The sequence below is a fragment of the Lampetra fluviatilis genome, chromosome 11, assembly GCF_964198595.1.
Source record: "Lampetra fluviatilis chromosome 11, kcLamFluv1.1, whole genome shotgun sequence".
Taxonomy (NCBI): Eukaryota; Metazoa; Chordata; class Hyperoartia; order Petromyzontiformes; family Petromyzontidae; genus Lampetra; species Lampetra fluviatilis.
In genome coordinates this window covers 13,179,417-13,194,311 of record NC_136285.1, presented here as the reverse complement: position 1 = coordinate 13,194,311, position 14,895 = coordinate 13,179,417, and positions in this window count along the sequence as shown.

The window sequence follows — 14,895 nt, the reverse complement described above, 5'->3', positions numbered from 1 at the left end:
CGTTCACCAGAAGCGAGGGGCAGCGATATGAACGTCACGTGTCCCCTCCATCAGAAACGAGGGGTAGCCATGCGAACGTCACGTGTCCATTGCGTTCACCAGAAACGAGGGGCAGCCATGCGAACGTCACGTGTCCCCTCCGTTCATGCGCAACGCAAGTGGCGGTTGGTTGAAGACGTCCCATGAGCGGTACGCGATGTGCACGCTCGGTCGGGCCCGCACTCGTTATTCATCCACGTGGTCACCGCTGCCTGAGAAAGATCATCGAAGCCACGTCGAGGCTATTCCGGATACGCCAATTTATTTTATTTGTGACATTAACAACGGCGCACACAATTGGTTGATACATCATCGCAATAACGTCGATTGTTCATTTGGTGAAAGCGTCGCTGAGTGTCAAGACGTTTTTTTAAATATTTTATTTTCAGGAGGGTCCTCCCTGCCACATTGGGATGTTTGGTGAGTATCGTTCACTGTTGAGGGAAACATTAATTGGGATTGGGCAGGAGACGGCTATCGAATGAGTGGCAGCCAAAGCAGCGAAAGACGCCTGAAGATGAACAGCTGCACCACGTGACCGCGAGGGGTGGCAGCAGCTCAGGGAGGCCTCCGTCCGGCAGCAGTGGAGAGAGCATGGCGGACGACGAGGCCACGTGCGGGGACGCACGCGGGGTGCTGTCCGCAGACGCGAGGCATCTCACCGAAGTCTCCCTCGCAGAAGAGACGCCATTGGCGCTTGGGAATCCGCTTCTGAGTAAAGGCCATTGATTGCGAGGGAGGAGACGTCGTGTCGAGCGTGGATTCCAACATCGAGCCCACCCGCCCGCCCCCCCCTGTTAGACTCGGCTCGTCTCAGAGGGCTTTCGCTTGCTTCTAAATAAAGGTGCAGCGATCGATCGATCGATTGGTCGATTGGCTGCTCGAAGAGTGAACCCCAGAATGTGACGCGGCTGCGTTCTGATCGGACCGCCCCGGCTCACCACAGCAGCGGCCACTCGCTGTGTCAGCCACAATCCACTGCTGGATTAAGCTCCCCCCCCCCCCCCCGTCAAGCCGTCACCAAGTCAGAATGAGAATCTGTATTTAGACTTGAGGAGGAATCCGATGAGCTGTGAAGCTCTTTTTGACAGATGTCCAGTATGGATGGGCGGGTTAGCAAGTGACAACAACAACAACAACAAAAAACACGATAAATAAAGGAAAAGGGGGAGCAGGTCACGAAAAGTATATAAATGAATTGATTCAATATATTAATATAAGTCCGATGTATCAATCTCTCACGGTCTCGCGTTGTAATAATCCACCAGAGCAGCTGCACAGACCTCTTCTCATTCGTCCATCTCCTTCCGGGTACGGCCGCTCGAACACACTCCATTCTGCGGCCGTCTGGAATGCTCTCCCCTCTGATATTCGAAATCCACTGGAGGTTATGCACTTTTAAAGTCATCATCTAGATTGAAAACGCATCTCTTTAGAACTGTGCGTTCGTCTCTTGCCCTTCTCCCCCGCATCTCCAATTAGCACGGTTGGCTACGTACGGTGCGAAAGAAGTTCAACATACGCACATACGTTCCTTGGCGACCGCTCTTCTCATTATTCTTGACGACGACGACAACAACAACAACGAGAACACCAAATGTTGGTGCAAATATAATGTAACACCGGCGGTGGTGGTGGGTGTTCATTTCTTTGAAGTCGCAAGCAGATCCCAAGTCGTCGTCCGTTCCGTTCATCTTTCAGAAACGTTGTTTGAACGTTTGTGGAACGTTGGGCTCGGCCGTGCCAAGTCGTCGTCCGTTCCGTTCATCTTTCAGAAACGTTGTTTGAACGTTTGTGGAACGTTGGGCTCGGCCGTGCCCCACGTGCAGTGAACGAGGTGACGCTGCTGCTGCTGCTGCGAAAATGCGCGGTGCTGTTCAGCGCGGAGTGCTGCAGCAGCAAAGCGCGGAAGAGCCTCCAATACCACGGGGAACATCCCCCACTCACACCCCCCACTCACATCTCCCACTCACACCTCACACTCACATCTCCCACTCACATCTCCCACTCACATCTCCCACTCACATCTCCCACTCACATCTCCCACTCACACCTCACACTCACACCCCCCACTCACATCTCCCACTCACATCTCCCACTCACATCTCCCACTCACATCTGCAACTCACATCTCCCACTCACACCCCACACCCCACACTCACACCCCCCACTCACATCTCCTACTCACACCCCCCACTCACACCTCCCACTCACACCTCCCACTCACATCTCCCACTCACACCTCCCACTCGCTCGCACGCGCGCCCACAATTCTGGCAAAATCGCCTGACGAGGCTGGTGGTGGTGGTGGTTGTTGTTATCAATCACCAGCGGACACGTCACAGTACTCAAACTGTAAATGTTGTTCTGGGGTTGCTCTCCAACACACCGGCGTGCTGAAGTAGTCACGAATTGGCACGTTTTGTTGACGTGACAACCCTTACTAATTGGCCGTTGTCGGGTGGTGGCGGGTTTCACGACACATTTATATATTTACGCGATGGAATTCAAACAAAACCTTTACCATGGACCGACTGCCATGCCTGCCACTGCTCCACCCTTCCAAAGACAAAGATCCCCCGCGTAGCCTTAGACTGTTGGGGCAAGTGCTGTTTGCGAGTAGCACCAATGAAGGCCGGCACGGCACGCGAGGGGGCGGGCGGCCAGCGCCACGCCCGACCGCCTTTGTCTCCCCAGTGGCAATTGTTTTTTTACAAACTGCACCAGATACCTATTGAGGCCGAGTTGACCTAGGGGGGAGTCCCAGCACCGGGTTTTGTACTCGGGTCGCCGAGTTCGTTGCGTGGCGCGTTAACCGCTGCGCCACCACTCCCCCTTCCACCACCACCACCACCGCCGTCGCAGTCTCCTCCATAATTGATGAGCGGCAGATTTGAATTTCCTCCAGCCTCACCCACCCACCCACTGCCGCCCTCCACACGCCCCGCAAGCAGCCGGGTCGTGGGTGATATTTCAACCGTGGACGCCTCTCCCCCAATGAACCGTTCTCTTCCGGATCTTTCCGATCGATCGTTATTGAAGGCTCGATTTGATTCCCCGCCCTCGTTGATAGGATCATTTATTTTTTTGCGCGCGCGCGTGCGTTTCCCGAGTTCGATTCCCGCTCACGGCCAACACCAGTGACGGATTATCTGAACCGGTCCTGGGCCTCCCCTAGGTCGATTCAGTCTAAAATGAGTACCTGGTGCGGTGTGTAAACATCGCCACGAGGGAGACCAAGGCGGTCGGGCGTGGTGTTGGCCACCCACCCTCTCGTGTGCCGTGCCGGCCTTCAAAGGTGCTCGCTAACAGCACTTGACCCAACAGTCTGTTAAGAAGCGGTGTTTGTGGTGGTGATATCTGAAACGGTCTTGGACTGCCATTATGTCGACTCAGCCCCGCAAAATGAGTACTTGGTACGGTGTTCAAACACAAAACAACACTGGCAAGACAAGGCCCCCCTACATTGAGTGCTCTGCTGGCTTTTCATAGGCGCTCGCTAACAGCATTTGTCCCAACAGTCTCCTTGATCTACAGCGGAGATGGGTTAGTGTCTTCCTCGGTCCGGACTCCTTCGATGGCCAATTATTTTTCAAAAGACAATGCGAAGCACATTATTATCAGACCCATGTCGGGGTTTGAACATCTTAGCAAAACTCCAGTTTTATTGCCAGAAAGGGTATAAACCTATTTCTTGTTTTTCGCAACTTGAGCAATTGCCCCTCTCCCTGGTTACAGTGCAGGCCGCGTACATTTCACGTCTCCGTTGACGTGGACGAAATTAAAATATCTGCTTTTATACTTTATTCATTCCATCAAGGACACCGGAATGAAATATGCATCGTAAAAAAAAAACAAGTAACGTGCACCAATGTCACAATAAGCCTCCCTTAAATGTTTGACTGTTTATAACTCAAAACCCAAGTCGGTGGAGAGATGGAGGCAGGGCGCGATAGATAACCGCGTTCCAGATTGACCCGCGGGGAGGGCGGCGATTTGGGGTTCTCACGTCTCTCGTGCCACCAGCAACAAACTCGGAACATCTCCTTTTTTCAACGGGCAGAGCAGTGAACCACGATCCAGCCCTTTCACATCTCTCTCTCTGTGTCTCCCATCTCCGTGTCTCCCACCTATCTCTGTCTCCCATCTCTCTCTGTGTCTCCTATCTCCGTGTCTCCCATCTCTCTCTCTGTGTCTCCCATCTCTCTTTGTGTCTCTGACCTCTCTTTTTATCTCCCATTTCCGTCTCTCATCTCTCTCTGTCTCCCATCTTTCTGTGTATCTCCCACCTCTCTGTGTGTCTCCCATCTCTCTCTCTCCGTGTCTCCCATCCCTGTGTCTCCCATCTCTCTCCGTGCATCTCCCCGCGTCTGCCAAACCCTCCTCTCAACCCTCCGCGCACTCCCCCACCCCCCCATGCCCCACTCCGCCTCTGCCTCTCAAAGTGCATCAGGCAAAGCTTCAATAATGCAGCTACGATGGGAGTGCTTAACCCTCGCCAGCCCACGGGCACGGGGTTGGGAGTCGCCACTTGCACCGGAGATGCCACTCCCACCCGCTCGCTGCGTTCCTTACGACGTCGTTCGACCGTGTGAATTTGCGCTCTGGGCGTGGACCGGGTTTCCTTTACCGACAATGTCACGTGGTGCGACAAAGTCACCGTTCCAATGTCTCGCAGGGACCACGGCAACCCCACGTCGCGTTCAGAAAAATTGGCCCCACGGAAGTGGCGGATGCCGCAGGGCTCTCTCTGAGAGACCCTGACGCGGGACGTCTGCGATTCACGTCAGGGCCCATTTCAGTTTCATTTCATTTCAGTTTTATTTATTAGGTATAACCCTGTGAGCCATGCGCCTCTTGGCTCGGGTGCAACCGCAGCAACACAAAAACATGAACAAGAAACAGCCCATGGCACCCGACAGATGATTGCTCGTTTGAACAGGAAGACGTTTGGCCAATTGATTTTCAAAGCGAGTCATGATCGGTCAACATTTATCCACTGCTGGCTGAATGAAGGCCTACAATATCACCACCCCTCATGATGGGCCACTTTGTTGAGTTATCGTTTGTGGCCAGGCCGCTTCTGAAACATAAGTGAATACCTCTGTCGGCTTTGCCTGGTAGGATGGGGATTGTTTAGTTTAATTTGTATGAGTTTGGGTGATTTCTTTTGCACTACTATGGTGGTTTTGTACTGTTTGTTGTTGGGGCGCTCTTACCCCGTGCACCGAACTGGACATCTGTGAAAAAGAGCGTAATAGCTCATCGGATTCCTCCTGCAGTAACACATAAATATTCTGATTCTGTTTCGCCTCTCGGCTGCGTTTACCCTCGTTTGTCTTTCATTCCGTCACGGGTCTCGTCCATGGACCACCGCCTTGTCTATATATATATAAACACATTTAGTACTGTACGCGATTGTCAATACGATGTCGCCATGGCACGAGCTCGATTTTTTTTTCTTGCAAGACGGAATGACGATGGCCATTGGCGAGACCGGCGATTAAATGGCAGTGAAATGCGAGGACGTATCCAGGAGGACGGCCTCCTGTAAACGAACTACATTTTACAAAATGTGTTTTTATTTTACTAGGTAAGGTCCACGGAGCTACATAGCCCCTTCTCAGGAGCGACCTGGCTATCACAAATGGTAGCTTTAACGAAGTGGCTTATCATGCGGAAGTTTACAGGAGCCAAATACTCTGAACGCGTGTTTCTAAATGTGAAGGAGGAAAAATAACCCCACGCGACCATGGGGATAGAGACGCCGCAAACTGGGAATTAAGGGCCAGAGTCAGCGTTCGGCAATCAGAGCTGTATAGGAGGCGGCAGAAGGCAGCAGTCAGTGGCTCTGCATGAAGAGGAAAGACCCCAGCTGTGCCCCAAAGTGAGAGGGCCAGGAGGTATGCAGTCAACAATGCTTGACTCAGGGAGGAGGACGCCCCTGCCATGCATAGTCCCATGGGATGTTGGCTATCAACAACAAGGCAACTCCTATGACTAATTGGGAATGGGACGCAAGCGTAGGATTGATCACCCTGTCGCTGGCCGCCTGTGGGGAGGGTGTATAGTATGAAAGGCCGAAACACCCTAGGAACCAAAGGGTCACTACTGACGATGCGCTCCCCAAATTTCACCAGGCTCACTGTTCATGAACTCTTGGAAGTGCTTGCACAAAGGATAGTAACATCTCATCCTGTATTCTTGGAATCAAACATACAGCAAGCGACAGGGTCGGGATCGAACCCACGACCTCTTGTACACCAGGCGAGGGAGATGACATCTCGTCACCGTGGCGCCCAGGAGGAGTGAGACGATCGGTTAGCAGCACTGGACCGTTGACCTTTCATTGTTGTCGTGGTTTGGAATAATTTTGGTGTGGTCCGTTTGGGTGATTGTGTTTTGGTGTGGTTCGTTTGGATGATTGTGTTTTGGTGTGGTCCGTTTGGGTTTTTGTGGTTCTCTCCTACGTTCGTCTTTGTTTCCCGGGGCTGGGAACACGACCCCATTTGTACGCGAGTGGGTGCTGGGGAGGGAGGAATCCTCCACTTTGCACATCGCTACTTGCCACTGGCGCCAGCCAACTTTTATGCAACCGCAGGGGTTTATCAAATATAGACCGAGTGAGTGGCAGCTCAGGAACAGCGCCACGCAATTGCGTTTTGGACTTGAGTGGGGGGGGATATTCTGCTGGTTTTAAGGTTTACACACTGTATATGAAATGCCGTGTGAGCTTGGTTTGACCCTCTCCTATGCTGACTCGGCCTAAAATAGATATATTTTGCACAATGTTTTCAATATCATCACCGGGGAGACGAAGGCGGACGTGGGCAAATGATGCCGGTACCAACTTTGACCCTCTGTCCTCGCCGACTCCGACAATGATGAAAGCAACAGAAAATATAGCGCGCGTTTGGCTACGTAGGGTGCGAAAGAAGTTCAACGCGCATACAAACAATTAATCATAACCGGTCATGATCTATCTGCTTCTGGGTTAAGGATTCTGCAAAATGTCGCCGTCTTTCTCGTGATACACCAATCCTTCGAACGAGCATCAGCACGTGGGCTAGATGCCATCTCTGGCCGTGTTCTCTCCTTTGGACGCCACTCATGATCTCAACTAACGACGTCTCCAGTGCCCAAGGTCCCTCTGGGTTATTTAACGTAGGACGCGATGCGTCTAATGGACGTTCTCTAATCCAAAAAATATTTCCCATGCACCCAGGGACATTTAATTTTCTGGAGCCCAGCCCAGGCACAGCTTCGGTTGAAATTCAGTACGATGTACTAAATAAACTACTGTCAACTATTTATTTTATTTTACCAGGTAAGGTCCTCTGAGCTATGTAGCTCTTTGTCACAGTGACCTGGCCACAATGGATAGCTCAACGAAGCGGCTTATCACGTGGACACTTATATTCTTTGGTTCTTTCGTTAAAGTCACGTAGATAGAAAAATAATAATACAAATAAAGTGAAAAAAATACACTTATAGCAGCAAAATACTCTAAACGCGTGATGTTGATTCTGAATGTGGAGGGAAAACCCAGAGAAACATCCATGCGACCACGGGGAGAACTCACAAACTACAAATATGCACGCGTCAGGGTTGGGATCGAACCCACGAACTCCTGAAAACCAGGCGAGGTAGTCAATATCTCCGAGCCACCGTGGTGCCCGGCAGTGTCGAGTCACGTGTTGCCGCGTGTCCTGCGGGCAGCCGCTCACCTCCGTGAATCTCCCGTCTCGTGGGAAAGCAGCTGGGAGATTACTACCGCAGTGGTTCTCAGGTGGGTGGGTACGCAGATTCCCTGGGGGGTACGTGAGCTGATTCATAAATGCGTGGCATTATATCATGCACCCGAGTCATTGGTGAATAATCGTGTATGAATCTGCCAATGTAAAATAACTACGATAACATTTTTATCCATGTGGTAATCTATTAATGATATAAACGACATTTCTAAACTCATTGATCGTGAACAATGTGGTTCCCAATAGATTGCTAACAAATTGCCTCACGCGTGCAGAGCGTCCGTAGATTTTTTTAAATTCGCCTGCAGTTACTTCGCCAGATTAGAATAACCTCACAACATTTACAATTTGGTAACAAAAACATATTCTTTCTCAGAACCATGTTGGGTCGGGCAAAGTGGCGGGGTTACTCGGTTGAAGAAAATTCAACACCCGGGGGACACGTGGGGGTACACAGTAGGAGTCAAGCACAGGTTGAGAGGCACACTGCTGCGTATGTGTAACAACGACTTTGACGAAGTAGTGAGAGACACATTTTACTTGCACACAGCCACAATACGGGACCCTAGGATTCGTTCGTGTCGTCAGCTCGTAGCTTCCTCCCAGCGTCACCACTTCTCGTGCTCTCAACTTTCATACTCCTCAGGGCCCCCCGTCTTCTGGAACCTTCTCGTCCTTGTGTTTCTTTTGGGGTTAGATCGCGTAAATGTGTGTCGTTAAATCCGCCACCACCCGACAGAGCAAATTAGTAGGAGGGTTTGTCACGTAAACGACACGTGCCAATTCGTTACTAGCACACAACACCGGTGTGTTGGAAAGTAAACCCACAACATTTACAATTCGAGAACCGGGACGTCTTGGTACAATGCAAAAAAAAAAAGAATCGCTTCTTCGTAACAAAGTTTGTTGGATTAGATCGCGTAAGTATAAATGTGTAGTAACCCTTCACCACCCGACGCAGCCAGGAAGGTTTGTCACGTGAACAAAACGTGCCAATTAGTTTACTACTTCAACCCACCGGTGTGTTGGAGAATAAATCCACAAGATTTACAATTTGAGTAGTACGACGTTTCGCTGGTAACTACATCATCCAGCATCATCGGGCAATTTGCCAGAATACTGAAGCCATCCACCTGCTTCCGGTCTTAAATCGAGCAGCAGCAGAAGGACGACGTCATCAGTGGACACATCAGGTGCAGAGATCATAGGCGGAGGACGTGGGGGTGGGGGGGGTTATTGTAATTATATAATAGATTAGTAATCAGTGAATAAGTATGTGTTTCCTCTACAATGAATTATAGTTGTAAGATGTATTACATAATCATAATAACACGCTTTCATGCCTACGCGTGCTTTATACAACAGCGAAACGCGACAAAACTGCCTCCTTCCCCCCTCCCCACCTCTCTCTGCACTGCGCCAAGGACTTTTTTTTATTGTCGGCAGAGTTTGCTTGCTGACTTGACGAGAGAGAAATAAAAACCGCGTGCGTGCGCGCGATGCGGTGGCCGGATTCACGCAGAAGATTTTGGGGCTGCAGACCCGGGTTGGTTACCCCCCTACTCAAGTTTAATTTATTAGGTATAGTCCTGTAAGCCATTCGGCTCTTGAATCGGGTGCAACCGCAACAAACAAACAAAACAAAAACATGAACAAGAAAACATCTTAAAGTGACTATGTGCAAACAGAAAATCTCCAAGAAAAGACAGCAAAATATTGCATAAAAAGCACCGTACACCAACGCTGTGTGCAAAAATCCCAGTGGGATGCAAGTCAAACAACAACAACAACAACCACAAGACAACTTAGATGAAGGCCATCAGTCTAACTCTGTACTACAACAAACAAACATGGCCAAACCGAAAAACTTTTCAAAAATCACCAAAATAAAGCCATAAAAGCAATGAAACAGTGATCATAGGAACTGTGACCGAATGGTCACAATATACGACGTAAACAACATGTATTACAAAACTCTGCAGCCATAGCTGGCTGCATGAGTCACTCCACAACAGCAGGATCATCAGTCGGAGTGTCAACATTTTTCACTCCCCCTCTACCCCCTCCTACCTAAAAACAAATAAAAAAATGTATTTATAGTGGGGAAATCCGATGAGCTATAAAGCTCTTTGTTTTTTTCTTTTTGGTTCTTTCGGTAAAGTCACGTAGAAGGCAAATAATAAAATAATTAAAATAAAACATAATAAAATAAAATTCTCACGACGTTTCGGCCACAACGCAAGCAGCCGTCCTCAGGTGAAGAACAGCGCTGTCGGAAAGACAGCGTCCTAATGAACACCACCAAGCTTGGCAGCGTATATCTAAGCTGGGTTAGAGGAGGAGAGCGCCTTGACAAAGGAATTTACATATCAACAGAGGAATTTAGAATGTTTATGGAAAATGCAGATATGGGATTAGTCACTACTTGTGGAATGTGTAGGCGGTGGTGGGGGGGTCTCAAGGTAATATTATGCTCGTGTATTATGTAGGATTAGCAGTCATAAAGGGATGAAGTAGGATTAGCAGTAATAAAGGGAGGGACATTTTAATAGTAAGGAGCTGCAGCAGCCAAACCACCTTTTTGTTTTTCCCAGATGTCTTCAGAATAAAGGCCCCGATCTCTCGCAACGGACACTCTCTACGTACTGCGTGACGAAGACAAAGATCCCCCGTGTAGCCTTAACAGACTGTTGGGGCAAGTGCTGTTAGCAATTCGCAGGTCCTATGAAGGTCGGCACGGCACACGAGGGGGTGGGTGGCCGGCACCACGCCCGACCGCCTTTGTCTCCCCCAGTGGCGATGTTTACACACCGCACCAGGTGCTCGCTTGAGGCTGAGTCGACCGGGATAGAGGCCCAGGAACGGTTCAGATAATCGTCGCTGCTCCTTTTGGCGTTGTTCTCTCGTCTGACACCGGTGAGACGAGGCCATGAAGAGGGCTGTCTCTGGTGTAGGACAATCAGTTTCAAAGGCAACGCATCTCTTATAATTACCGGAGCATGTTTTGTTTGCATGTTGACACACAAGCACGTGTGGTGAATGCAGAATTGATTCCTTGCAAAAGGTCTCTCTATTTTGTGTTTGAACACCTTAACACCACCTGTCTTGGTGCCGGAAAAGGTCAAACCTACTCTTAATTTTCGTAGTCGTCACCGGGTGTTGGCCGTGAGCGGGAATCGAACTCGGGTCGCCGGGTTCGTAGCGCAGCGTAGCGCTAACCAGTGCACCACCGCTCCCCACTGCTGCGACGTGACTCACACGTACACACGCAGACACACACAATGCCGCTCGCTCGCTTTCTTTGCGTGAATTATCACGCTTCTGCATCGCGTGGGACACATGTAATGGATTCGGCAATCTCCGCGCCACGCTGGGCTGTTGTTTAGCGATCGTCAGGCACGCAAGCTGTGTCACGACTTAGTGTCGTGTTCTTCGACGGAAAAGATTGGTAATCATGCGCGGGGTGGACTGTGGTAAGGCCGTGACGAACAGAGTTTGGGAAGTCGTAGTTTAGAGGTCGGGTGTAAGGCCGTGGCTGTGGCGTTTATCAATAAAGTGCAAACAAATATACTCTTAGGTTTTTTAGGTAAAGTCACGTAGGTAAAAATAGAAATATATAATAAAAAGTATAGAAATAATAATAGAAATAAAATAATAAATCACGATCGTCACAGCTACACGTAAAAAACCTAAGAGTATGAATCCTTGCATTCACGAAAGCTTCAAATCTAGAATACACACAAATAATGAGTGATTGCAGGTTAAAAGTATTTGGAGGAAGGGAGATGTTGTGTGTGTCTGTGTAATCTTGCCTTCATTTTATCCCTATTGTGCTATTAGCAACTTTCGATTTAAAGCTTTCGTGACTGCAGGGATTCATCTTCTTGGTTCTTTCGGTAAAGTCACGTAGAAGGGAAATAATAAAATAATAAAAATAAACATAATAAAATAATTCTCACGACGTTTCGGCCACAACGCAAGCAGCCATGCTCAGGTGACTTTACCGAAAGAACCAAGAAGATATTAGCATCTTGTCACGAGATTAAGAATACATTCGGATCTCTCACATGCCACGACAATCCTTCGTGCTCGATTACGGCCCACGGAAGCGGACATCACAGAGCTACGTCTGAGATCCCTTCTAGTGACCCCTGGCCCACACAGGAGAGGGCAGCACTTTCCCACCCACTGCAAATGGAGATTGACATTCGTCACATCGAACTATTATTAAAACTATTTTTTATTTGACAAGGTAAGAAGGCCCACTGAGCTATATAACTATTTTTTCAGAAGCGATCTGACCACAAATTATAGTTCAACGAAGTGGCTTATCACGTGGAAATGTATAGCAGCCAAATACTCTAAACGCATGTTTCTAAAAGTGAAGGGCAAAAACCCGAGGACTCGGAGAAAAATCCACGCGACCACGGGGAGAACACGCAAACTGCAAATGTAGAGCAGGCGTCAGGGTTGGGATTGATCCCACGTCCTCCTGCATACCAGTCAGGGTAGTTAACATCCCGCCAGCGTGGCGCGCTAGGTTTGACATGACGATGAAACCAATATGTTTCATTCTTACAGCCGGACTTCAGCCGAATGAGTAATTTGTGACGGGACTGAGCCCATCAACTCGCTACACCTGAGAGCCCAGTTCCATCACGGGTGGCTGCCGAGATTCGAACCCAGGATTTCCACGTTGCCAGCTCGGCCCTCTGACTCACTCGGACACTCCTGGAGCATTTCTCTCTCTCCAAACAACCGCAAACCCAACATTGCGACGTCGACATTTGTACGTTTTGCCCCCATAAATGTCACTGACGCACGTTTGGCAATGAAAAACATAAGCAAGCATTTGCGTGAGTAGTCGCGCCAGTAAAATTATTCCGTTTAATTTTTTATGCACTTTCATTTGCATTCATATGACAGTGGTAACTTGCAAAATCATTCATATACAGGATATAGTAAGACCCATGACATCTTCATATGTATAATATAACAGTAAGATATAAAATTTATATATATATCTTTATACAGAATATGCTTTATTTAATTTTTACAATATTTATCACCGTGTAACCTTGAGATTACACATTACACCATGAGCGATGATGCTTTTAGCAGAATAATGTTTCTATTTTAGTTTTTGCAATTCATAACCTTACAGGAGTAAATTTGCATGCTGAAGGTTTTCACAGAATAGTTTTTTTTAATACCGTACGATAGTTTAACCGGCTGGGAAACTGCCATAAAAAAGTGTAGCTAATTTGATTTCATATTTTCACATTTTACGTGGTTCATGATTATTAAACAATCACCAATGTGTGCTGCTGTTAATTCCTTTCCCTCCTTCACGGAGCAGCTTGACTGACTCCCCAAAGTAAAGTTTTTTTTATTAGTTTTCTTCTGAGCGCAGTGACATTTCACTGTGTCCCGCTTGGGAAAGAGGGTGGGGGGGGGGGATAAATGATCACGTGGTGTGACAGCGGCACATGCAACTGGGATCAGTGACGCAGCTCTCGATCGTGCAGGCGGTGCAGCTGCACAACCACGGCCCAAAGGCACGAGGCTATTTCCATTTTATAGCTAGGGCCCACGTGTGCCGGCAAAGGCGTCGTGGCAAATGCAGGCGTCTCTTCAATCACGGTTTTTTTTCTCCAAGGGTTTAAGGAATATGGTGCAGGGAGACACGGGTCCGGAACCCTTGCCGTTCAAAAAGAAAACCGAGATACGTTGAAGTCGCTTCTTCCTCGAATGGACTGACGGTGATGTAGAGCACCTACTGTGATCATTACATTCACGTGGTTCAGCCCAGATACCCGCGTCAAGAGTCGCGGAGTGTACCGCTGTGATGATGATGTCTCCGTCGTGTATACGCGACTCGGGCGCTGAGTCGTTCCATGTTTCGTGATCCGCTCTGAGCGACCACAGTTCCCCACGCACTGCGGGAGAGTGTTTTAGTGTTTTAGTATTCTATTTCTGCATCACCAAGTATGCGCCGCATATGCCACTTGCTGCCGTTGTTCGTGTGCCGATGCAGTTTAGGAAGCTATAAAGCCATCGGCTGACTTGGAGATGCCTTACTTGCTCAGTTTGAATTATAATCAAGGTTATCCTCTGATTCACAGTTGATTTTCTGGTTAGGGCACGTAATGACGACCCCCGGTTAACTATGAATCATGGCCTTGGCTGCGAAAGCCTACGTCTTGACATTGTATAAATAGCGTCGTGTTGCATCTTGCCGCGTGTAACCTTCTGCATTGCGCTTTGCGTTCAAACGCCGCGATCGCGAGTGGTGGGCGTCAGAGGGCAGATCTGGGTTCACGTCGAGATGGGCGGCGTGCGTGTGCTCAATGCCACGGTCTCAGCTTAACAAACCAAAGTCAAAACCAAACTCAATAAATTCGTCAGTGACACCGCGTGGCCTTAAATAAAATAAAAAACGCATTATACAACAAGGTGACATTTTGAGCAATGGCCCTTCTACATAGCAGGTAACAAAAAATACGAAATTCATCACCAAATAATTCGTCAGATTTTTTAGTGGGTTTTTCCGCCCGATCTCATGCAGGCACAAAACTCTTGCGCGTGAATCGACGTCGTCAAAATTTGACGGGGGAGATGTTCAAAAAACGACGCCGATTGAGTGGCTGGCCGCTTGCGCACAATCGCTCCATTGTGTTGGCGTGTGCAGTAATTGGCCGCTTGCGCACAAGCGCTTCCACGTCCATCGCCTACCCTTTTGGCCTCGCCCCCCCCTCCCTCCCGATACGTTCCTTTCATTGGCTACCATAGTCTGATGAGCTCCCCCCTCCCTCTCCCTCCCCCCTCAACTCGCTTTTAAGGAATTACATCTTGAATCATTGCCTCACTTGATACAGCTAATCTGGCTGTGACGGTCCCACCTGATGACGGAGACTTGTGTTGCCTCCGAAACGTCGTGATTTTTTATTTTATTTTATTTTACTTTCTACGTGACTTTACCGAAAAAACCTAAGAAGATGATTCCTTGCAGTCACGAAAGCTTCAAATCTAGAATCGATTGAGAGATGTTCAGCAAAAATTGCGAAATTTCACGCGGACGAGTAGAAATGTGTCTCTCCCA